Here is a 25,792-nt window from a genome sequence, read left to right as displayed (position 1 = left end):
GGAGGTTCAAAACTCTAGACACTGGTTATGTACTACTTTATTCTCTACAATCTACCCCTCATTAATAAGGGCTTCCCCTTTAGAACAGCAATGTGAGAGCCTTCCTTGTTGAGATTTCCTAAATAAAGTGCTTCCTGGACCCATTGTGTTTAAACCTTTATTCCACTTCTGTTCTTTTGCTTAATGATTTTGCTGGCCTTGGTCTCAAATGCAGACAAAATAAACTAACTAAGCTTAATTCAATTGTCTGATAAACAATAAAAATCATGTCCAAAAACCCGACCCATATTTTCTCTCTCATGAGTTCATCTATAGGAAACAGGTTTTATTCAATCATATTACAGAAAAGCTGAGAAAAATATTTTAATCATTTCTATACCTATTTAGTTTCTTATAAGACTCATGATCATCAACATAGTATATAAAAACAGGAAACAAAAACCACCACCTCGCTCTCTTTTCCTTCCCAAATCATAGGGCTTGATTAGTTTATAAGGATTATTTTTTGCATGTTTACATTTGTTTGTATAAGAGAGAAAGGGTGTACTGTGTTTATGAACATGTGTAGAATTTACTGAAGGAAGGTTAAGGCTTCTCCCAATTTAATATAGTCTGCACATTTCTTTAGCATGCTAGGTTTTTGTTGGGGTTTTTTTTGTTTGTTTTTTTACCTGTTCTAGGCAGTAAAATGTTAAACAGGACTGGTCCTAACACTAATCCGTGCATTTTTCCCCTGGACACCGCTCTCCAGATAGTATATTGCTGTTTATCATAACTCCTTTGGCGAAAATTCCTCATTAATTTTGAATCCTTGTGATAGCATTTCAGTTCAAGAGTAATTAGAATTAATTCTGAGAGACAATGCGTAAAATGCTTTCCTAAAGTTTAAATATATTTACACTCTTTGTGTCCCTTTACTAATTATAGAATTCTATGCACAAAACGTTAATCAAGTTACCATGCTCCTTACTGTTCATCACTCCTCAGCATACTAAGAAAAACATTTCTAGTTATTTGTTAAATTATTTTACCAGGGATGGATTTTGGACTTGAAAAGCAACACTTGCCAGGATCCATCTGCTCTCTTTTTGAAAACAGGTACTTCTATTAACGATGTCTAATTATGGACATGTCTAATTATGGTCTAATTATGGACATCTCACACAAGTGCCTCTGAAAAAGTATGTATTTTTTTAATAAAAAGGGAAAAATCTAGAAAATTAGTATTGCAGGGGCAACCTTATGCAAGATTCAAGTTAAAGAGTCAAGCAGACATGCAATTAAGAATATTAAGGATGCTGGTGTACCATTTTCTCAACCACAAAGCATATATGTATTCCCATTCCTCTGTCCCCTGTTAAATGCATACGATATTGTTATTAAATATATACCATAATATACAAGGCATGACAAAGTGAATATGGTCTTAAAAGCCTTATATTTTTAATTATCTCAATTATTGCTTGATTTCTCATCTTTAATGTTGCAGTAACTTTATATATAATTGTATGTGCATATACACACACATGAGCTGTATAATACATTAAAGTGCTATATGAAACCTGTCACATAATTTGCTTACATGTTGCTTTATAATGTACAAAGTATGCATAAATACCAAAGAGAACAGACTGTAAATGATCATTCCTAATCTTAGGACCATATCAATTATTTACTAGCCCAGTTCTTCTTGTGCTTTATCGTATAGACATCCCCATGGCAACATCACACTTCACTTCCTAGTCTTAATCAGTGATATCTGTAAATTAATATTAGATTTAGCTATTGGATTACTTGATATTCTGTTTATTACACCATAAAAACTAGATAGTTTCCTATATGTCAATAAAGTTCACTTGTTTAGCAATTTTAAAAAAAGGTAACTTTTCTAAAAAGTAAACAACTAGGTTTTTTTTTCCTGTGTTGGCATATCAATTATAAATATGAAATTCAGCATAATCTTCAACATTTCAAAAGGAAAATGAGGAATGATAATAGTGACCTGTGGCAACAGTCACCATATTCCTCTAACAAAGGTTGGTAAATTGTTCATTTTTAAAAAACTGTAAACAGCCAAACCACTGGAGTTACAACACTGACTATTTTAGAAAATTTGCTTAAATCAAAATGATTTGTTTAGTATCAACAGTTTTAGTTTACAATATATGAAAGGTACAATTTTCTCTCTTCAAAGATTTATATCTCCATGGTTTTTCTCCTCTCTTTTCATATTTCCTTTCTATAATCCATTTCTGTCTTGATGCATCATTACTTCAGCAATTATGATTATTTTCCTATAATTTCTCATTCTGTTAAGACATTTTACTACTTCTACTAGCTTTTGCTCAAGACATTTTCTTCTTTTCTGATATAGCCTTTTACTGTCAGAATTTCCACTTCTCTTTCTTCCTTCCCTACTCTTCCCCATACCTTTTTCTTCCCCACAGGGTATATCTTCATGGGGGAAAAAAAACCCTAAAGCAGCAAATCTCAGAGCCCAGGTCAACTGACTTGTTCTTATGGGGCTTGCACCCCAGAGCTAAAAATATAGCACAGACATTCCCGCTCTGGCTGGAGCCCAGGCTCAGAGATATGGTGTGCTCCTTTCACTGTGTAGGATATATCCTCTGCTTTCACAATCATAGCACCTTTTCGTTTCATAAACTTGTTTGCCCTTCTGCTCTCCATTTCCTTTCTTGCTTTTTCATAACGATCTCACCCATTGTTTCAACTTGTGATTTCTCCCATGGGTCTTTAGGGAACACTGACTCAAGCTGTGTTTTGAAGTGCTTTGCTATACTTCAGCATGGAAATGATTCACAAGATTTTCTTTAATATGTAGAAATCTAACCTTTGTACTGCAAGGAATCTAACCCAAGAATCTTCACAGAGATCATGGCCCCAGCCACTTCATTCTCAATTCCAGTCCCTTGGAATCTTAGTTAGCAATTATGAATTGTGTGTTACCTCCCCTAAACAACATTAATCTTCATAGCCACTGAGAAAAAAGGGAAGAATCTCTTATCTAAATATACAAGATATGTAGGAACATAGAAGTCAGAGACCCACTAGATAGAATCCACCCTACTGCAACTGCAGGTCTTCCAACATATTAACACTATGTACCTAAAAAGCTCTTTATCAACCCAGGACATTTCTCAGGGATACTGAAACAGCTACAGACAAACTAGCCTTAGAATAAGGATAGAATTACAAATTCACAGTTAACTGGAGAACCTGAAAACATGGAACTAAAGGACCCAGTCTCAACCTTTCTTGGAAGATTGGCTAATACAATTCTTTGGTCACAACTGTGTCCTTTTCTGGTTCATTTTAAACAGCAAGAATTTATCTCTTGGTATTTCATGCTGTAACAGCATCATTACTTGTTTTAGAGGTGGATTTTAAAAGGTGGCTTCCTTTTTGGGACAGTTGTATATTAAAAAAAAATCTATTCAAGTTCTTGTGCATATTTATTTCAAGCATTTTAGTACCATCTTTATAGTACCTGAGTGCCCTACACAAAGCTTAAATCAACACAAGAAAACATCTGCTAAGTGTAATAGTTGTTGCCAGCTAGCTATTATAAGAAAAGATATAGGAGACTTTAAGTAACAGCAAACACTTTACTTATTACTGAGAACTATGTAGATACGTATATTGTCAACCTGGCTCTAAGTCCATAGCAAAGCAACATGTGTGTCTTCTGCTAAGATTTACTATATAGTGATTTGCTACATATAACGCTATGGGTAACTTCAAGTCCTTCTCCAAAACTATCATCATGACTTCTCCCTTTTTTTTTTTCCAACTAGACACATGCAATTTAACTGAATTTCAACTATTTACTTATTTGTATCACCTTAATTCAGCATTCATAACTCTAATCTGAATCCTTAAAAAAAATCTAAAATGGACTCTGTATCTAGCAGATTTTATCATCACTATAGAGTGATAGAGGTGGTAACAGGAATATCAGTGTCCCATTTTTTCCCATCTTTGAACTAATTGCTTGGGACTCAGTAGTTTCAGTAGACTGGTCTGGTATTGTTTGCATTTCTGAGTTGGATGTTGATTCAGTTTCTGTTTATTCAAAATTTTCATTCTCTTCCCGCACAATTCTTTTTGTGATCATCAAATTCTGTTTCTTCCACAGACATCTCGTTTCTCTGTCTCAGCAAGATCTTTGAGCAGTGTGTTGGTCAATCACGGTTGCACGTTTCCATGCTCTTTTCTGATGAATACAAAGGCCTTCCATTTTGCAGTGCTGATAAAGGCTATGTATCTTTGTCAAAGAAATATTTCTGCTTTACTTGTCTCAATGTTAAGCTAGTTTGTATGTCTCCCTATATCAGCTTGGGTTTTAACAACTTTGATAAAGTCAGTAATCTGGTCCTTAGACGTATTCCCATAAGGAATTTGCATGTTACCCTTGCCCAGGTGCCATGCTCATCTTCTCTGTATCATTCCAATTTTAGTATATGTGCTGCCAAAGGAGGTGAGCAGGTGATCCTAAATCTCCTATAGATGTATTCCAATAGTCAACCAAGCTAAGAGACTGTGTTATCCAAGTTATATTCTTTTAAGAATTCTTTTTACAGTTTGACAGAATGGCTGAGAGAGCAATTCAATCGTTGGAACATAATTACAACATTATTAAAATAAATTTTATATGGGATAATGTTTTTGGTGCGGAGGGGGGAAATCAACAAAAATAAGATTTCAAAGCCTGTTATAGCAATAACTAAGATTCCTCTTCAACTTTGATCCTGTAAAGACGGTAACATTAGTGGTCTTTTTTATACTTGGCTTCCTCTCTTAATTCTGTTGCTCTTTGATCTGCAGCAGCTTTAACTATATTTAAGCAAAAGATCTCGGGATATTTTGTAGTAAATTCAGCCATTAAGCACTGACATGATTTAATGCTCTAACGCTGTTTTGCAGGAAGTACTGCAGAATATCACCGCCCCTTGGGCAAGACCTCATTGTTAAACAATAAAGCTTAACCCAACTTCATTAATAAGAAAAAGAAAAATGTTTCCATCCTAAGTAAAGCGAATGTTTATTCAAAAGGCTAAAAACGAAAAGGGACTGCAACTCAATAATCTCTCTCTTTTGTATTCATCTTTAATGCCCACTAAACTTCACAGCTTCTTGGCATCTTTGATACATAAAATATATGGTAATCATTATCCCTGAACTTTGACAAATTGCAGCTCTCTGGAATCTTGAATTTAAGTGGTTTTGGTTCCATGCCATACATTCAGCAACAGGGCTAAAAATAATTTTAAGTTTAGAAAGGGTTAAGTCCCAAAATAGGATTTTTTCCTTTTGGCCAGTAAAAAAGTTCCTAAGGTTTTCTAAATCACATGGGGGATGATCAACACTGACTACTGGGGTTTGTTTGTTTGTTTGTTTGTGATTGTTTTAAATTGTACAATGATATGCACAGCTGATTTCAAAAGAACCAGGTCAAACCAGGTAAACTAGATTTTAGTAATCTAACACAAAAGATAAAATCTAATTCTTTTTAAATATTTAGATCAATATGTTGGGAAAAAACCAGCTCCACACTCTCAGACCCTGGGGGATATCCCCTCTTTTGGTTCACACCATTTAGCTTTTTTTTCTTTTCTTTTTTTAAAATAAAATTCTCTGAGCATAAACATGAGAAGTGAGGTAACAGCTGGTAGATACACTGCCTGCATATTCTCACTGCTACTGGAAATGGAAGACATATTCCAAATAAGATAGTTTGAGGTTAATTAAAAAAAAAAAATCAGAAATACAGTATATTTTTACTATGATAATTAGGCAACATTTTAGGCATCCCAGGTCAAAAATAGATAAGATTACTCTGAAAATTTTGAACATGGTTCTGTAGTTGATCTATCTGATTACATATGGTGAAAGGCTAATAGTAACTTGGGGCCTAGTGATCCAAATTCCACTAAACTCAATGGGAATTTTTCCATAGATGTCAAAGGACTTTGGCTAAGACCCTTAGTGCTCATTCAATGCAGTTTGTGTCATTAAGAGAAATGTCAAACACTATAAATATAAGATTTCTGAGCTTGACATTTTCTCTCTCAAGATATTTTTGAGGACTTTGGTAATGTGATTTTATTATGCTGACATATGAAAATAATTATTGGCACCAATTATGTGCACATAACATCCACTTTCCTTCAGAAACAATATCCTCTATGTACCCACACAGTCAGGCAGGAGAGAGTGAGGACTGGTAATTTTTTGGTATTATGCACCATTTTCAAAGTTACTCAAATGTCAAGAATTTTGCAAGATTAGGTTTCTCTATAGGCACTGCATAACTTTCTCCTCAGGTCTCTGCTAGTAATTCCATACCCAAATAGGTATAAGGCAAGCTGTTCTTCTAATTACACTTGCATGAGAAGACCATTTTTGCTCTATAAAAAGAAAACTTTTGAAAATGATATTTTAGATATCCCTCAACACTTGAATTAGATCATCACATTGCATTTCACCTGTTTTTTCCCCTGTGCACATGATTCTTTAACAGAATGAATATTTTTAGGACTTTTTCTGCCTGGCTACCTATCGCTTTCTTCTAAAAGAAGTTTCTAAATCCTCCTTGTAAGAAGGAACATTGTGTTATGAATTTTATTTTTCTAGAATTTTCTTTTCAAAAGAAAAGAATGGGTAAAGATATCTTCAGAATTTCAGCCATCAGTTACTTCTTCATGTTTGTTCCATCAGGCTGTTTTATGCAGAGTTTTTACTCATATTAAAACAATATTTACACACAGCAAGGAAGCGAGGTACAGAGGACAGTCCTAAGTGATTATGCCAGCAGCAGTAGCGCAAGTTCATCTGGAACCAGATCATAAAGGACCACTTGAAGGCCTTTTATTTGGTGGATAATTGACATCCTATATAGAAAATTTGAGTCTTACACACCCATTTGGGGAGGGAAAGGAGTCGTGACTCAAATGTACCCCATTCCCTTGTCCTATCCCCCTTCTGGCACTCAGAAATTTAGATTCCCTCATTCTAATGGGACTGGGGCAGAAGACAGGACTGGCTCTGCAGATATTGCTCCAATCTTTCCCACCAGTACTTCTTAAAGGACCACCTTTTCAACCGGAGAAGTAATGGGTAGTCCAGCAAGCCAGAAGCAGAGAGAGGAGAATGAGATCAGAGTCTGGGCAGGCATTTTCAAGCTGCAATGAAACTAGCTGTATAGCTCTTTCTGCTCCCCCCTCTCCAGACTCCATCTTCTATGCAGCTGCAGAGGCACTTTTGTGGTGGAATGGCTTTTCTCTGCCATCCTAGCACCCCAGCACTTGCTGGCTATTTAAGGGTGAGAAATACTTGCCTCCACTGCTATCTTGGACAGAGCATGTTGGAGCCTATCCTGCCTCCATCTCATTAATTCAGAAGTTTGTGGATATTTGTCTTCAGCTAGCTGTACCCCCCAACTGCTCCTCTCCCATCCTCCACAGCCGCTGAACAGATCTGCTCTTCAGAATCACTGCTACTGTACTTGTTCCTGCTTCCTTCAAGAATTTCAACCCCAGCTACAATTTCTGAAAAGACCCCTCAGTATAGAAAGTCTTCTGGATACCTCTGATTTTATCCTTTAAAACAAATAGAACACCATAACTCACTCCTCTCTTGTTTTGTTTTTGGCAGACTTTGATACCTAAACTAAGATATAACCTGCAAAAGCACTCTCCCAGGTAGAGAGCCATGTAACTTAAGCTGCTAGGTTTATTATAGGAAAGCACCACTCAACTTTTAATAAATTATTTAGCCAGCTCAGTTAAGGGAAGTAAGCATGGAATGAAGTATGAAGATGTATCAACAAGGCTCTATCAGAAATGTGTGCACTGTATACACCAAACTATTGTACTGGACAAGCTACATAATTATAAGGAACACAGTAGGCCATTCAGCAAATCATGTGAAAAAATGATTAGCAACGAAGCTTGATTATAAAAATATTTAGGTAAGAGAAGGCTACTTACCTTTAATTCATGTCCTTAGAATATAGGACTCCAGTAGATTTCCACACTGTGGATGTTTCACCTCTAGCATGCGACAGGTCAGATTTGATTTAGTTCAAATTTTGAGCCATTAGAATTTCCACTAGCAAGCGGCACAAGCCAGCATGCACAGATACTCTTCTGTACTGTAAGTGCCACTCTTCAGCTCTTTTCTAAACAAATACAAGCAAACAAAAGACAATTAAGCTGTGGCTCTCCAGGCTTGTATTCAACCTCCCCCGACAGTGGTGGTTAGCCATGGCATTGCATCTTCTAAGGGAGAATATATTTCTGGGGTAAAAGACCCCAACAAATCTCCTGATTGGGCAACTCAGTGTCAGGACACCTACTTACAATGCTGGTTTTACAGGGGAACATTTTCCTTCCAATATAGGAGGTAACATGTTCTTACTGTCACTGCAGCTACTGCCTTTGGGGCAGGCGCTCAGCCTACCCTGTGTTAGCTCTTTGAAGTGTTCATGGCGGACCCTAACTACAGGCTTCTATTCAATAGGCTTGCCTACCACTACCAGCGTTGCTCAAGCTCCAGAGGGGATGCTACTTACTATGACATTCACATGCCCACAATTTTTACTTCAACTGACTTGCAAGCAGTGCCCATTTTAACAGTAGTAACAGGAGTCCATGGATAGTGACCTCTGCCACGTGACATGGGTATTAATCTTATGTAACACTGACAAATGTCAAGCAATTGGAGCTAAAAAAAATAAAGACGGATCTCTTTCCAGCACTTCTATGTATCACACTTCTTACTCCCTGCTAAAAGGGGCAACTGCCTTGCTTTTTAAAGCCTCCCTCTGCTGCTCTGTACACAGCCACAAACCCACTTACATCTTTACCAAACCTTCCAGTGTCCTTTTTAGCATGCTGCACAGAAAATCACATGATGTCCTGTGGTGAGAATGGCAGCAGGAAGCAACTTCAACAGCTGCTACCAATATCATGGACATCAGACATCCTGCCAGAGCTCAGAGCTTAACTGAAACTTGGATCAGACAAGACTGCCCTGCCTCTGCATTTCTTGTTCACCTGTCAAAGTGGTGTTTAGATGCCCAATACAGTATTGAAAAGTGCACTGAAGTTTATTCACACATGATACTGTAAGGCCGACAGACCCTGATTATCGGCAGGTGGGATCGAACGTAGGACCTCTGAAGATTAATGTATGAGCTTCTACTGCATAAGCTAAAAGCCACAGACCTCTGAGCTAAGACCATAGCAGACAAAGCAGACAACAATCTAGGTTCCACGATAGGAGGATAGAGCACTACACCGAGCAGGCATAGGTTACAATACTCTTCTCTATCCATTCTCAATTCAGTCATTATTACTTTGTATTTTTTTTAATCTATTCATGAGAAAGGATGCTGGGTTGTTCTTCAGCCCTTGCTGTTAAGAAAAGGCTTACATGAAAAGAAGAGTTTTGAAAACAGCCGGGTTTGGGTTAATCCTATTTCCTGCAATAAAGAGTTCCATAGTAGAGAGGCCTCTCAGAAATGTAATTCTGTCCTCTATCAACCACGAAGTTCAATTGACATGAACATAGGAATTGTTGTAACAGATCACACAAATGGTCAACCTAGTCCAGTATCCTGCCTGACATTAGCCAGAACCAGATGGTACCACAGTGGTGTAGGAAACTCTGCAAAAGACTATTTTGCAATTACTTGCCCATAGGGTAGTAAACCACTAGCTGATGGGGCTAGGAATAAGCTTATGCCCTGTGGCATTGAGGATTATGTCACTGAAGATGTTTTTATCCTATCAAATATAATTCATACTTCTTTATTATCCATACAACAACATCTCATTCTTTTTAATAGTCCCTCCAAGCTCTTGGCCTAAGTGATATTTTGTGGCAATGAAACCCACAAGTTAATTATACACTGTGTAAAAGAATACTTATATCAAGTTTTCATTTGTGACCTTTCAGTTTCATTACATATGCCCTTGTTCTTAACATTAAAAAGGTAATTAGCAGCATTTAATTTACTTTCCCTGTACTAATTGTTATTTTGTATATCTTTATAATTTATTACCGTTTAGATTGATTAAATTAAATGGTCCCAATCTTCTCAATCTATCATTTTGTTGCCTGTCTCTGGATCCTTCTATTTCTGCTCTATCTTTTTTGATAACAGGGGACTAGAAATAAACACAGTATTCCAGGTATTGGCCTACTACTGATTTATATGATGAAGTTAGAAAAAAAAACAAACCAGAAAATATTATATCCTATTTCTATATAGCCTCACAGTTGTTTGCCTTTTTAACCCAGACTGGATAATTAGCTATCCACAAAGGTACATAGGTCTTTACTGTGAATGGAAAGGTAACTGAGAACCCATCAACATATGCGTTCATATAATACTTCGGTTGAGGAATTCCTTTCAGGCACTTGTCAACATTGCGTTCCATTTACCATCATGTTTCCCATTCACATAGCTTTATTATATCTCTCTGAAGTTCCCCCCATCTTCCCTATTCTTGACTAACCTACATAATGGTGTATCATCTGCAAGATACACCACCTCATTGTTCACTCCATTTTCCAAATCACTGACTAATGTATTAAACAACAGTGGTACAGAAGCATGGTACACCCCACTGTTTTGGTAATTGTCCATACGGTTATTTTTCACTTCTCTCTTTAAGCCAATTTCTAAACCTACCATAAAAGCACAGGTATATCCCCAATAATGTCGTATTTTCCATAACAGCTCCCTTAACTCTCTGGTAGCCCAGCAGAACAATCGATTCTCTCACATGCTTCCTGCTTCAGATATTCTTAAACTAAGAATTTTTTTGTTTCTGTCACACCTTTGGCTATATTTATTCAACAAATTCCCTCTTAGCCCTCCTAATTAGCATTTTATCCACTACAGTTTATGCTCCTTTCTATTGGTTTTCTCATGGACTGGACTTTCATTGTGTAAAGGACATCTTTGTCCTGAACATCATCTAATACTTTGCATTTATTCATACTAAATTTTTTCTTGGCTTCATGCTGCCATTTTTATAGAGGGGTATTTAGAACTTTGCAACCGTTATGGCGTTTTCAAGTAGCCTCCATGCTAAATCTATGGATTTTAAATGTCTTTACTTTTGACTTCAGGATCTTTTAAATTAGATTTCTCAATCTCTTTTAAATTGGGTTTGTAGTGAGTGTCAGTAGTGAGGAACTCATAGAAAAACTGACTATAGAGTACAACCTTGGTTTGAGTGATCATGAGCTAATTCAATTTAAACTAAATGGAAGGATAAACAAAAATAGATGTGCAACTAAGGTCTTTAATTTAAAAAGGCTAAACTAAAAAAATTAACATAATTAGTTAGGGAAGTGGACTGGACTGAAGAACTCCAGGATCTGAATGTGGAGGAGGCTTGGAATTACTTTAAGTCAAAGTTGCAGAAACTATCTGAAGCCTGCATTCCACACAAGGGGAAAAAATTCATAGGGAATGATTGCAGACCAAGATGGATGAGAAAGCATCTCAAACAGTTAATTAAAAGAAAGCAAAAAGTCTTCAAAGAACGGAAGATGGGATGGATCAGCAAGGAAAGCTACCTCTTGGAGGTCAGAAAGTATAGCGATAAAGTGAAAACTGCCAGAAACCAAGTAGAGTTAGACCTTGCAAAGGGAATTAAAACCAATAGTAAATGGTTCTATAGCCATATAAATAAGAAGAAAACAAGAAAAGAAGTGAGACCACTAGACACAGAGGATGGGGTGGAGATTAAAGATAATCTAGGTATGGCCCCACACCTAAACAAATACTTTGCCTCAGTTTTTATTGAATCTAATGAAGAGCTTAGGGGTAGTGGCAGGGTAGTTAATGGGAACGAGGCTATGGAGGTCAAAATTACCACATCCAAGGTGGAATTCAAACACAAAACAACTTAATGGGACTAAATCAAGAGGCCCGGATAATCTCCATCCAAGAATATTAAAGGAACTGATACATAAAATTACACGCCCAGTAGCAAGGATTTTTAATGAGTCTGTAAACTCGGGGGTTGTACACAATAACTGGAGAATTGTTCATATAATTCCGATTTTTAAGAAAGGGAAAATAAGTGATCCGGAAAGCTACCTGTTAGTAGTAGGCCTGTTAGTTTGACCTCAATTATATGCAAGGTATTGGAACAAATTCTGAAAAAAAAGTAGTTAAGGACATAGAGATAATGCTAATTGGGATAAAATACAACAGAGGCAACGCATGGGAGTAGGGTGGGGGGGGGAGTCATGTGCCCCGCCCCCCCCCGATTTTTGCTATGCTTTATATTTTTATTTTATTTCTTTTTTTGTGACCCTCCAGCCAGGCCAACTGAGCCACATGTGGGGGGCAAATTCAGCGCCTGCCTGAGACTTGCAGGGCTGGGCCTGCTGTGGGGTCACCGCCTGCCCCGGTGTCTGTTCAGGTCTTGCACAGGGACTCGGGGAGGATTCAACCAGGGCCACAGGGTGGCTTATGCGCAGAAGCCCCCAGCAGCCATGGCTGGTAACCGCCCAGTCTCCAGGGGCCCAGGGTGGGGTTGGGGCTGCCCCACTCCTGTGCATGTTGACTCAGAGCTGGCTGCACTTGGTCACATGTTGCTGCCGGGCTCCCTCCCTGTGTGGCAGCTGGTGGAGCCAAGCCAGTCAAGTGACCTCAGAGGCTGGGTGAGCTGCGAGCTGTGCTGGGAGCTGTGCCTTGTGGGGAGAGGCAGGAGCAACAGCTGGGAGGGGAGACTGAGGGTAAAGGGGGGGCTGCCTGATTGGAGCCGTGATTTGAGCTGTTCAGGGGGTGACCAAACCTTTAAATTGTGTCCCCCCTACTACCAACAACAGGTAAGTGTCATCTCTGAATACAACATCGTTTTACAAAAGTTAGATTATGCCAGATCAATCAGATCTCCTTCTTTGAGAAGATAACTGACTTTTTAGACAAAAGAAATGTAGTAGATCTAATCTACCTGGATTTCAGTAAGGGTTTGATACAGTTCCACATGGGAAAATATTAGTTAAATTGAAGAAGATGGGGATTAATATGAGAATGGAAAGTTGGATAAGGAACTCGTTAAGGGGAGACCACAATGGGTAATACTGAAAGGTGAACTGTCAGGTTGGAGGGAGGTTACTAGTAGAGTTCCTCAGGGATCGGTCTTGGGACCAATCTTATTTAACATTTTTATTACTGACTTTGGCACAAAAAGTGGGAATGTGCTAATAAAATTTGCAGATGACACAAAGTTTGGAGGTATTGCCAATATGGAGTAGGACCGAAATATCATACAAGAAGATATGGACAACCTTGTAAACTGGAGTAATAAAAATGGGATGAAATTCAATAGTGAAAAGTCATGCATTTAGGTACTAACAACAAGAAAAAATTTACTATAAGCTGGACATATCAGCTGGAAGTGACAGTGGAGGAGGAAAACCTGGGTATACTGCTTGATCACTGAATGACAATGAGCCGTCAATGTGATGCAGCTGTGAAAAAGGCTAATGCAGTCCTAGGATGCATCAGGCAAGGTGTTTCCAGTGAAGTGTTAGTGAATCTCCAGTGAACTTCACTTCCAGTGAAGTGTTCCAGGGAAGTGTTAGTACCATTATACAAGGCACTGGTGAGACCTCATCTAGAATACTGTGTGCAGTTCTGGTCTCCCATGTTTAAGAAAGATGAATTCAAATTGGAACAGGTGCAGAGAAGGACTATTAAGATGATCTGAAGAATGGACAAGTTCCTCTACTTATGAGAGGAGACTCAAAGAGCTTGGCCTGTTTAGCCTAATCAAAAAAAAGGCTGAAGGGAGACACGATTGCTCTCTATAAAAATACATCAGAGAGATAAATACCAGGGAGGGAGAAGAATTATTTAAGTTAAGCGCCAGTGTGAACACAAGAATAGATAGATATAAACTGGCCATCAATAAGTTTAGGCTTGAAATTAAGCAAAGGATTCTACCATCAGAGGAGTGAAGCTCTGGAAGCCTTCCAAGGGGAGCAACAGGGGCAAAAAACCTAACTGGCTTCAAGACTGAGCTTGATATGTTTATGGAGGGCATGGTGTGATGAGACCGCCTACAATGGCATGTAGCCAATCTGTGACCGCTAGCATCAAATATCTCCAACGGCCAGTGATGGGACACTAGATGGGAGGGCTCTGAGTTACTACAGAGAATTCTTTCCCAAGTGTCTGGCTGGTGGGTCTTGCCCACATGCTCAGGGCATAATTGATCACCATATTTGGGGTTGGGAAGGAATTTTCATCTGGGTCAAATTGGCAGAGACGCTGGAGGTTTTTCACCTTTCGCTGCAGCATGGGGCCTGGGTCACTTACAGGTTTAAACTAGTGTAAATGGTGAATTCTCTGTAACTTGAAGTTTTTAAACCATGATTTTAGGACTTCAGTAACTCGGTTTGGGGTCTATTACAGGAGTGGGTGGGTTAAGTTCTGTGGCCTTCAATATGCAGGAGGTCAGACTAGATGATCATGATGGTCCTTTCTGACGCTAAAGTCTATGAGTCCCCAGTGATCACAAGTATTAACATCACTTAAACTGTTCAAGGGCTAGCCAAGAGAATAAAGTACTGGGGATGGCATTATGAGCTATAGGAAGTGATGATGAGTACAACAATCAGATTGCTCAAAGGATGGAATTGGTCTTGCTGACAGTAGAACCTCAAGCACTGCTAGCACCCCACACAGTTCAAGTTCAGCTATCCATATGACAATACCAGAACTAAGAGGTAAAATTCTTCAAAAATTTAGGCTTCTTCATTAGTAAATCCTGGAACAATACCCCCAAAGACAGAGTTTGCTGGGCGAAAGGAAGGGTAGGAAAAGTACTGCAGAAAAAAGTTGCAACAACTTTCCACTCTGCTGGATTCTGCTAGAAGACTAACATAACCACAAAAGTGAAAAATACTACCCAGAAACAGCACAGCAAAGGAGGTCAAAGGATACATTAATTCTGTACATCCTGACAGCAACCTTCACCACTAAAAACCATCAGGGTGAATCAACCTGGGGATACAGAGAAGTGAAATGTATGTTTCCTTGCCCTGTAAGCATGACACAAGAATTACAGAAATGATGCAGGATCCTTTTGATAAAAAGTATTTTTCCTTTCCATGCATCATGATTTAAATTAATTCTAATAATTACAGTCTAAAAACAAAAAAAATATTTATTTTAAACACATATTTGCCCAGAAAGCAATGGAAAGCTGTCAAAGACAGTTACATTACCATATTGTATATGTGAGGGTTCAGAAGTAGCTTTTAAAATTGCTCTCTGGTCTGGCAGAAGGAAAAATATGTTCTGGACAGGTCCTTTGGGCCTTATGTATGTGCAAACTCTTTTTACATCAATGGGAGTTTTGCATACATAACTACAGAAGCACTTTAAAGCAATTCCCTTTGTTCTGTTACTATACCTCAGACCCAGCCATAGCTCTCCTAAAGCTCTGTAGTGACAAAAAAAACCCCTCAGCATTAGCTTCTGATCCCGCCTCCAGACTACTAAAAATTAGCACTGCAGAATTATAATGTATACATGAGGTTGACTGCATAAACATGTAGTGTTCTCCATTTTTGCTCACAACTGAAGGGCTTTAGGACTGGTGAAGAATGAACCACAGTCAGAACAAACTTAATACTACTAAACAATGCATGAAATATAAGGAGCTGGTGACCACTGAAAAAAATCAGCCACAGCTGAACTAAAAAATGCTGATTCTTTGGAAGGAGTTATTAAATTAGTAGACAACTGAGAACACACAAAATATAAATGCACAGAAAGTATGGCTTTCCCCTCAACGACCAGCCATCACTGCTGATTACACAAAGGTGTCATCATGCCCCCTATGCATTATTGTAGTACCTAGAAACCCTAGTCATGAACCAGGTCCCCACTGTGTTATGCGCTGTACAAATACAGAACAAAAAGATATTCCCTACCCCCACAGAGTTTACAATCTTCTTCTCTCCTCCTTTCCCCCCCTCTAACTATACCCCTCATATCCTTCCTTCCTCCTTTCAATCTCAGTGTTTAGTTTCCCAGCAATCCCGACCTCCCCGACACCACAAAACCCTTCAATTTGCTGTAGTTTCTAAGATATCCTTAGTTTCATAATCCTTGACTTTCCCTTTCCTATTCCCACCATCTCTGGTTTTTACTCCTACTTGCCATGTATTATCAACATTTTAACACTGTACGCTCTTTAACACTTGGACCATGACTTTAATTGGTACTGGTAGGCACCTAGTATATTTTGGGGGCTGTAAGGAGTAATAAATAAGCATGCTAAATAGTGAACAATTAGATGTCTACTCTATTTTCTGTAATTTAGCTAAATGGTATTTGGATTCTCCTCTGTTAGAGGACTGTATTTGCGTTCAGATATTCTAATTGAACTTTATGATAAAGAGGACTTCTAGTCAATATTATTGAATGACATTACAATAGGCTATAACTGAAGTAACTGAGTCTTCTTTTTTACATTTGGTACAAATATTATCTAGTATGTAGTTCCACATATAAATCTACTACAGTTTATTAAAGGTATGTTTATACTATAGCTGACAGTGATAGGGTTTTTCTGATAATTACAGTCTCAGAAATATTTTTTTTTAAATAAATGAGGCAGGAAATATACAAATGTAAAACATAGGGAGTGGGGAACAGAATTTCTCATACTTATTTTTGAATTTTAAATTGAACAATAAATCTATATTATAGAATGAAAAAAATCTATTTTAACTAGTATAAACTCAGATAATGCAGGATATTTTTCTGGAACATAAATCACGCCAATATACAGTTTCTGGAATGCACACAAGATGTAGGACTCTGAAATCCCAATAATACTAATTTCAAAATAATCAAATTAAAGATGCACCAATACAAGATAGTATGGTTATTATGCTATGAAGACCTGATATCTTAATCTGTAAGGCTTCTGAATAAATTTTGATTATACTTACAAATTTTGTGATTGTACCTTTCACCCAAACAGATTTTCAAAACTACCCCAATGAAAAAAAAATTGAAAAACTGAATTATTCTATGAAGTTTATAAGGAACATAAGAATGGTCATACTAGGCCAGATCAATGGTCCATCTAGCCCAGTATCCTGTCTTCCAACAGTGGCCAGTGCCAGATTCTTCAGATGGAAGGAAAAAAGCAGAGCAATTATTGAGTGATTCATCCCGTTGTCCAGTCCCAGCTTCTGATAGTCAGAGATTTAAGGACACCCAGAACATAGGGTTGCATCCCTGATCATCTTGGCTCTTAGCCATTGATGGAACTATCCTTCATGAACGTATCTAATTATTTTTTGACACAGTTATACTTTTCACCTTCACAAAATCCCAACGAGTTCCACAGATTGACTGTGTGTTGTGTGAAGAAATGGTTCCTTTTGTTTGTTTTAAACCTGCTGCCTATTAGTTTTATTGAGTGACCCTTGGTTCTTGTGTTATGTGAAGGGGGTAAATAACACTTCCCTATTCACTTTTTCCACACCATTCATGTCTGTATAGATCTGTATCATATCCCCCTTACTTGTCTCTTTTCTAAGATGACCAGTCCCAGTTCTTTTTAATCTCTCCTCATATAGAAACTGTTTCATACCCCTAATATTAGCTGCCTTTCTCTGTACCTTTTCCCAATTCTAATACATCTTTTTTGAGATGGGGCGACCAGAACTACTACAACACAAATAAAACAGAAGAATTCTTTGTTAACAGTAGTCAGTGTCAGTTCAGCAGACCTAGAAACTATTACGCTATTACCTGCGGGGTCATTCCACCTTCTGTGTCAACACTGTAACTGCAGGACATCTATAGCATCTCACATGTGTTGAGGTTACATCCCTGCTCTTGACCAGCAACCAGGCTGTCATTATCATCAGTTTAACCTGCCTCCAACAATGAGACAAAAGTAGCATTCCTTTTGAAAGCAAACATGTCTAATGTTTACAAAAATAAGGTAACTACTAAAGTAATTTTTTGCTTTCATACAGAAATTAGATTTTTAACATTAAATCAGGGAACATAAAAGAAACATATAGAAAAATTGATAGTGCAACATAACACCTTAAAAAGAATCAAATAATGATTTCATCCTGTAATGAATTCATGTGCTGTTTATATACAGACACTACTTGTCAGCTATAATATACTTGATGACAGTGAGGATTATGCAATGAGGATAGCCCTACTCTCAAAATATAGCCGTCTACCACTTGAGTTAAAAAAAGGTCTCCATTAGAGATCGAGTATTAGGTATCAGTATTAAGGTTTGCATTTTCAAGAACCAGCTACTACTAGACAATGCATAATTATGAAGACTTGAATATATCGGATGTTCCATCCAGGAGAGGGCAATATAACACATACAAGTTTGTCAGAACATTACACACACTCTCCTGTCAAACAAACCTCACTCTTTCAAATTTCTGGTGTTCACATGAAATCATTAAAAATTATTACCCAGTTCTGGGATTTGAACTGTGAAGTCTATATGACCTGTCATACACCAGTTATAAAAGTTCAGAAAGCTTCAGTTCTAAGACAAATCAAATGCAGTAAATACTTTAATAGAGTAAGAGGCTCTATGCTGCTTTCAAATAACTATTAATTTAACAACCCAGATCTGATGTGGGTTTCTGAACTCCTTTTATAGACTATTACTGCTAATTTATCATGCTTTCTCTAATTTGTGGGAATGAGTGTTGGTATACTCACTTTTTGTTCTCACCTCATTTTAAAAGTGTAACTAAGTCCCTGACTGGAAATAGTTTAACTCACTCAACAATTGGGTTGTGAAATATTGTGTTTACAGTCTGTGCACTTAGGCAGGTTTTGGGGTGCTGCTTGGATTACATATGAATAGCAGATCAGAGCAGTGCCCAGAAAAGTATAATTTCTCAAACAGCCTATGTTGGGCCAGGCTATGGTAAGAAAATTACCCAAAAATCTAGTTTAACACTTAACTTCTTTGGCTGCATTTGCAGTGAGAGTTCTCGCAACATTGCTCTAGAACTGGTGCAGTTGCAGGGTATTAGCAACAGTGGAAGCACTAGTGCAAAAGAGAATGGCTACCCATGTTTTTAACAACCATGGTGTCCTATCCTGCTATGATCAGGTTTAAATGACATGGGCAGTAAAGATAACAGAAACCAGTCTAGACTAGTACCTCATTCTCTAGTGGTATTTGTGGAGCTGCAGTGGTGCTAGAACAACAGAGGGAGAATACCCTAAAATTCTCAGTATGAACATGTCTTTGATCTACAAAGGATGACTCTCAAACAGCAGGTGTGGCATCCCATTCAGCAGTGGACAGTGACATATACACACAAGCCACTACATTATAGTCTTAGAATAAAGTTCATCTAGTCCTTCTCTCCCACAGATCGATGGAGAAGTTAAACAAGCATCCTCAGATACCATCTGGACTTGCCAAGTTTCACCAACAGAACAGAAATATCTCAAATCCCTCCACAAGAACATAAGAGCCAGCACAAAATCCTATGGAATACAATGTGATGTCCAGAACAGCCCTACATGTATTCACTCAACAGTCGACTGATACCATTCCATCATGAATGATTTTGACATATTCACAGATATGCTCACATAAGGCAGATATCAATGCCTCAAGAAGCCACTGAGGCCAAGAATTTAGCGAAATTAAAAAAGGGACTGGATACATATATGGATAACAAGAATATCCAGAGTTATCATAATTAAGGCTAACAAAAATTTTAGAAGGGCTATTAAACATCATGCTTCCAGGTTTAAGACAGCCTCTATTTATTAGGGATTAAGATGAGACAAAGCAGGAGATAGATCTTCCCACATGTGCTTAGGGCTGTGTTCTTACAACTCCCTCTGACGCATCTGGGACTGGCCACTGTTCGAGACAGCATACTGGACTATATGAACATCAGGTTTAATCTAGTATTGAAATGTTTATATTCCGATGTAATCAGGTCATGCAATTAAAGCCTATGAGTCACAGTATGAAATCCTACTGATAGATTCAATACCACCAACAGACAGGACAAGTTTCCTTTATCCCTTGTGGTAAGCAAATCATCCACAACTCTGACAAGCACATTTTTAGTATTATGCGTATGGCTGAATTCTGATTTGTATAATAAATTCCAATCATTAGTGTCTCGGTGTTCCAGCAGCTATATCAGTAACTCCGCTTCTGAGATTTGGCCAGATACTACATTAAGATAGACACTAGTAAATGATTTTCAAAACATTGACAAGTTAGGCAAGGTCACTAAAGTTCCTAAAAGAGGCTTTATTCCTCTTATAATAATGATCCATCTCTGGCAGATGTAAAAGAGACAAATTAAAAGTTGGGAGGACAGCAAAATGGCCCCTGGTTAATCAGGTTGGATTTTAAACCATGCATAAAGAAAAACGTAAGTTGTACAAAAATACTCAGGTTCCTTTGGTATACCTAATACCAGACTAAACAGTTCATGTTTAGAATTTAAAATATGAGATACATCTCATTTTCCAAAAGTCACCAAAAACCAGTAGGGGTAAGTTACAGGATTTTATTAGGACACTCCATCCCAACCTGGTGGGCAATGACCTAGCCTCAGTTATTCACACTTTCGTCACCTCTTGGTTGGATTACAGCAATGTGATGTACATGGGCATGAAGACTTCAGTGCTTTGGAAATTCCTCGTAGAACAGAACACTGCAGCATGTCTCCTCAACAACAAAGGCTACCACGAGCATTTGAAACCTGTCCTCCACTTTCTATGCTGGATTCACATAGAATTTCAAATCAAGTTTGAGATCTGCGTTCTTATCTTCAAGGAGTTCCGTGGCCTGGGCCCAAGAAATCAAAAAGATCACCTAAGGCTCTGTAACGAAGACCATAGTAGACAACTACTCTCCTCTAGCACAAAAGCACTCTCTCTAACACAAGGGTAAAGTTTGTCGGTACAGGAGACAGAATGTTCTTCAGAGCCAGGAATGAGGCCCATCACAACCCTCATCCATTGCTCTAAGTCCAAGGCACATTTATTTTACCTTTGCCTTTTCTAACAAACATATAGATTAAAAGAAAGAGAAAAAAAAATAAATCTGTTTAAACAAGACACTCCACTGCATACATTTCTCCTCCTGGACAGAGGATGAGAGAATAACCACCACATGACAGATTTTTGTCACATTGCTTACTGCACTACTGAAAGGTGCTCAGAATCTACAGTGATGAGGGTGGTAGGAGAACCTGTACAGAATACAAATATGTACAAGCTAGCATTGTATGAGCCTATGGAAAGAACTTGTGGAGATGTGCATGTGAAAAGTATCTAAGACCTATATTATACAGATCTATAAAAAGAGAGCACGTAGATTTGACTGCTTCCTCTAGTGGTAACTCACCATGAACGATACAAGTCAACAGGTGTGATTGCCAGATGTTCTAATGACCAATACAACATTGTACAGTATAGAAGGATGGTGTACGTAGGCTAGACTCCTTGTAAAACAACCACAAATTACAATATCAAATTCTATGTAGTCAGTCACTGAGGCTGGTATTTCAATAAATTATTTGATTCAGTACTAGTGAAAAGCAAAAGGTATTTTTAAAAGTTCAATAAATAGTAAATGACACACTAATTTTCTGGAATTCTGTCCAGACATTTCAACAAGTAGCATGTCATGAATCACTTTTTGGACAAATCCTCTTGGTTTTGAAAGATTTTCAGTAAGATCCAATTGTTTGTGTGTATTAAAAATGGCTTGATAATTCAGCCACTCATGTTTCATAGCAGCAAAGTAGCAAATTTTTAACTGCACAGACTAGAAAAACTATGTTCACTGGATAAAAAATTTGCTCATATCATTCATCCCTCTAACAGCATCATGAATTACAGCTGAGGCTTCCACTGCCTCACAAACTACAAGGTTTCTTCAGTGCATTAAACAGTACATAAACAGTGCAAGGGCTACTTTCTGACAATAATAGGTTGCACTCCACTGTTCAAAGCTTCTCGCTACCCAAACACAGCAAACTTCAAATTTAAAAAGTTAAAAAGCTTTCACTTCATTAAAATACAGGCAGAATTTTATTCACCCACACTGAGCCAATATTTGATACTTTAAATGACAAATGGACTCTACCAAATGCTGGTGTGAGAGCAAAAGATGAATTCTTAAATGTTAGGGACATGAAGCTACAGTAAGGGAAAAGAACATTTGGGCAAATTCTGCAAAATATTTGGTTGAATGTGGCTGAACAAATTTGCTTCCATAATGTTTGTGTGTTTACTTTACAAATATTCTAATAAACAATTTTATAAAATATCAGTATCTGCCAAAATAGTGAATTTTAAGCAAACAGTACAGAACATTTGTGGAAAGCAAATTTTAAATTCATACCTGAGTATTTGCACTGGAAACCTGATTCCAAGAATTATGCTCACCTGAGAAGAGAAACACCATGTGATCTGCAAATCCGATTAAAATTACACAAATTTCAAATTATTATAAATGAATTGCTCACAAACATTTTCAGAAATTTAGTGAAAAATCTGGGAAAAGTGATCTGGTTGGGGATGATTTTTTAAACAGTGAAGATCATTTCTAATGAATAACTGATTTGACAAAGTTATTTGCCCAGCTCTAAAAATGAAATCCATCTAGTAGACTAAATTAAGCAGTTCTGACTTTGAAAATAGCTAGAAATCATCCTAGCAAACCAAGGAGTTTAAAACTTTAAAATCTACTAATAACCCTCATCAACATAATGAAACTGAGATCATCCCTCAAGCCCAAAATCTTGGTACTGTCTCTAACAGCTGCTGGCAGTATGAATAAATATGACGGTCATCACCCATGAATAAGGTCACTAAACTTTCTTGTACTTCTTTTCCTTTGTTTTTTCAGTAGTAGTATTACTTCATTAAAGGGATCCTATGTATCTGTATTAGAGTCAAAATGCAAACCAGAATTCAGCTATGTGAAACATTATAACAAGGCTTCTGTAGAGAAGTAATACAGTCTAATAGCACAATAGTGTCAACATCCCTCTAATGGCAAAGTCGTCATAAAAATAAAATGTAAATTCAGTCTAATTACAAGGTATTTTGTAACCAATATAATAAAATAAAATAAAAGGGTTATTTTTCAAAATACCAAAGAGAACTTCTTTATACAGCCTGCAGACACTTTTCCCTAAAATAAAATACTTAGATGTACTGAGCAGGAGCCACAGTACATTGTTAGTCTTTATTAGATTGGAGCTGAGGCCCATGAATAACTTTACATCCATGACTTGCCCCACTGAGTTCAATGAGACATTTCACATGAAAGATCTTTGCTGGATCAGGATCTCGCACTACAAAATAATGAAATTTCCACATACAGTGAGAAGGGCAAAGACTTCCTAAACTCAGAATTACCTTGTTTTTGTAGGTTTAAATCATGACTATTTTTAAAGGATTTAAAATACTTCATGGAATCATTTGCATGGAACTCAAATATGTATATTAACATCCTTAGGTTCTTTGAACATGTAAATGAAATGTTTTTATTAAATACAAATGTTTTAAAATAATATCATGCATGTGCAGTTGCCATTTTTCATAATTAAATAATTCAGCCATTTACAAAGACAGCACCATGATAAAAGGCACTAATCCACTTGGAGCCAGAGCCTACAGAAATGACTCTATTTAGTAATTTCTATAAAAAGTCTGAAGCTCACAAAACCAAAAATCACTTCCTCTCTCAGTACTTGAATATGGATTAAGCTATTTATACATGCATAAAAATATGAGACATCTAAAAATACGTTTGCTGGCGCACACAGCATATGGCAGAGCCAGCGTTTCTAAGCATTTACTTCTGACCAGAGAGGGCAGCAATCCCCATGTAAGTCAATCGGCCATAAATGAGAAATAAAAACAAACCCTGTTGAAGAGAGGGGACCATTGCTGATGTTTAGGGGGATTACTGTCACACTCCCGCGTCCTGCAGGTGGAGGCAGGGGAAAGGTCTCGGGCCCCCGGCTGCCCACTGATAAATGGCTTTTGTTCCTCTTGCCCATCGGCGCGGGCGCAGAGCGAGGGCAGCATCCACAGGGAGCAGGAGAGACAATAAAGGGAGAGGAGGGGGCGGCAGCCAGGCTGGGGCGGGGGAAGCCGGGGCTGGTACCTGCTAGGAAGGACGCAGGGAGGAGAGGCGTGCTCGGAGCCTCGGCTCCCCGGGAGTGATGGGCAAGGGGCCCTCGGCTCCATGGGGGCAGAGGCGGAGAGAGGCTCTGAGCTGGGCGCGAAGAGGGCTCCCGGTTCCCCCGCATCAGTGAAACTTTCTTCCGGGCTGTGGCTGGACCAGGCGACCCCGCTTCCCCCCGGCCCACCCCCGGGACCGCGGGGGAGAGGCAGCGCCGCGCCCCACCCGAGGGGAAGCGACCCCCGCCCGCTCCCCCAGCATCACTCACTCGCAGTCGCTCGCCCGTTCCTAGCGCTGGCAGCCGCCGGTGCTTCCTCCCCCGCCCGAGCCGGCGTAGGGCGGGCAGGGCCCTCCCCTCACAGCGCTCGGCACCGCCCCGCAACTCACCTGGATCCTCCTGCCCCAGGCGCCGCTCCGGTCTGGGGAGGGGGCAGGGGCAGGGCCTGAGGGATGGGGGGCGGGGGCAGCTCCAGCTCCTTCTGCCAGGGTCCTAATCCCCTCACCAAACAAAATACCCGCCGCACGCATAGGCCCCGGCACGGAGCCTGCCCCTGATGGCAACACTCGCCCCCGCAGCGAGGGGGCTGGAAAAAACTGTTGCCAGGGTCACTTAACAAATGCTAGGAAAGGCTGTGTAGGGAGTTCTCCTTCAGCGGCCCCTCTGAGGGGGAGTGGACAGGACCCTCCCTGCCCTGCACGCTTAATCTGCAGTCTTGCCTTCTCTCACATAAACAGGTGCATGGGGGTGGGAGGGAAATAACCGCCCCCACTACTACTACTAAAACATACTGCTCCACTGCACACCTAGTTCTCCCCCTGGGAGAGGATGAGGAAAAACCCAAACTACACCTGACAACTCCACGCCTGGAAGGAGTTCTGCCACTACCAGCTTGGTATAGGAATCTATGCAGAATAGAAGTTTATTTTCAATGTGCAAGCCAAATATAGGCCCATCCCCTAGTACATGTACTTGGCACTTTAAAAAAGGCCAGTTCCCAGAGCTGAAACAAAACAAGCATGAGGAAAACTGAGCAGGAAGAAATATTTAAACATAAAAATTTGAATTGTTATTGGGAATTATTTAAGAATGCTTTTATTAGATGCCTCCCACTCAAAAATACACAAGTCTACAATCAGAAAAGGCAGCTTGTTTGATTAAAAAAAATTGGTTTAGAGGGGAAGTAAAAGGAGCTGTATATAATTATTAATTAACATAGCACCTAGGAGCCCTCGACACAGAGCAGGACCCCATTGTTGAGGCACTGTACAAACACAAAAGAAAAAGATGATCTCTCTCCAGAACTTACAGTCTACATATAAGACGAGACAACAGATAGATACAGACCAAGGGGAGAATGCAAGGAAACAACAAAACTATACTGTTCAGCATGATAGGCAGTAGTCTCAGAACACCAACAGCTTAACTATTGTGTGTGTGAATATATAACAAATGGAAAAATGAAGAAGCTGATAGCAATAAGTACAAATCAGCAGTTAGGAAATGCAGATAATTGATAAGGAAAGCTAAAAGTTTC

At 38.7% G+C, this 25,792-nt stretch overlaps 1 protein-coding gene and 1 non-coding gene across 2 annotated transcripts in view; both read right to left on the bottom strand.

Moving 5' to 3' along the window:
* The window catches only part of FRY (FRY microtubule binding protein), a 364,004-nt gene extending 339,335 nt beyond the window's left edge, over positions 1-24,669 (bottom strand). The window contains exons 1-2 of the mRNA XM_067562954.1: positions 24,526-24,669; positions 8,010-8,200 (exon numbers count right to left, since the gene is read on the bottom strand). The gene's annotated coding sequence lies outside the window, so the exon portion shown is untranslated. The remainder of the gene's footprint in view (positions 1-8,009; positions 8,201-24,525) is intronic.
* Positions 4,396-4,506, bottom strand: LOC137163159 (U6 spliceosomal RNA). The gene has a single exon (XR_010922643.1). It is a non-coding gene; the product is annotated as a U6 spliceosomal RNA (small nuclear RNA).
* Positions 24,670-25,792: the final 1,123 nt, after the last annotated feature.

Source organism: Emydura macquarii, unplaced genomic scaffold (genome assembly GCF_026122565.2).
Source record: "Emydura macquarii macquarii isolate MOO-44397 ecotype Brisbane River unplaced genomic scaffold, CSIRO-AGI_Emac_v2 contig_2473, whole genome shotgun sequence".
Lineage (NCBI taxonomy): Eukaryota > Metazoa > Chordata > Testudines > Chelidae > Emydura > Emydura macquarii.
Note: the sequence above shows the minus strand (reverse complement) of the source record. Positions and strands in the feature narration are given on the sequence as shown.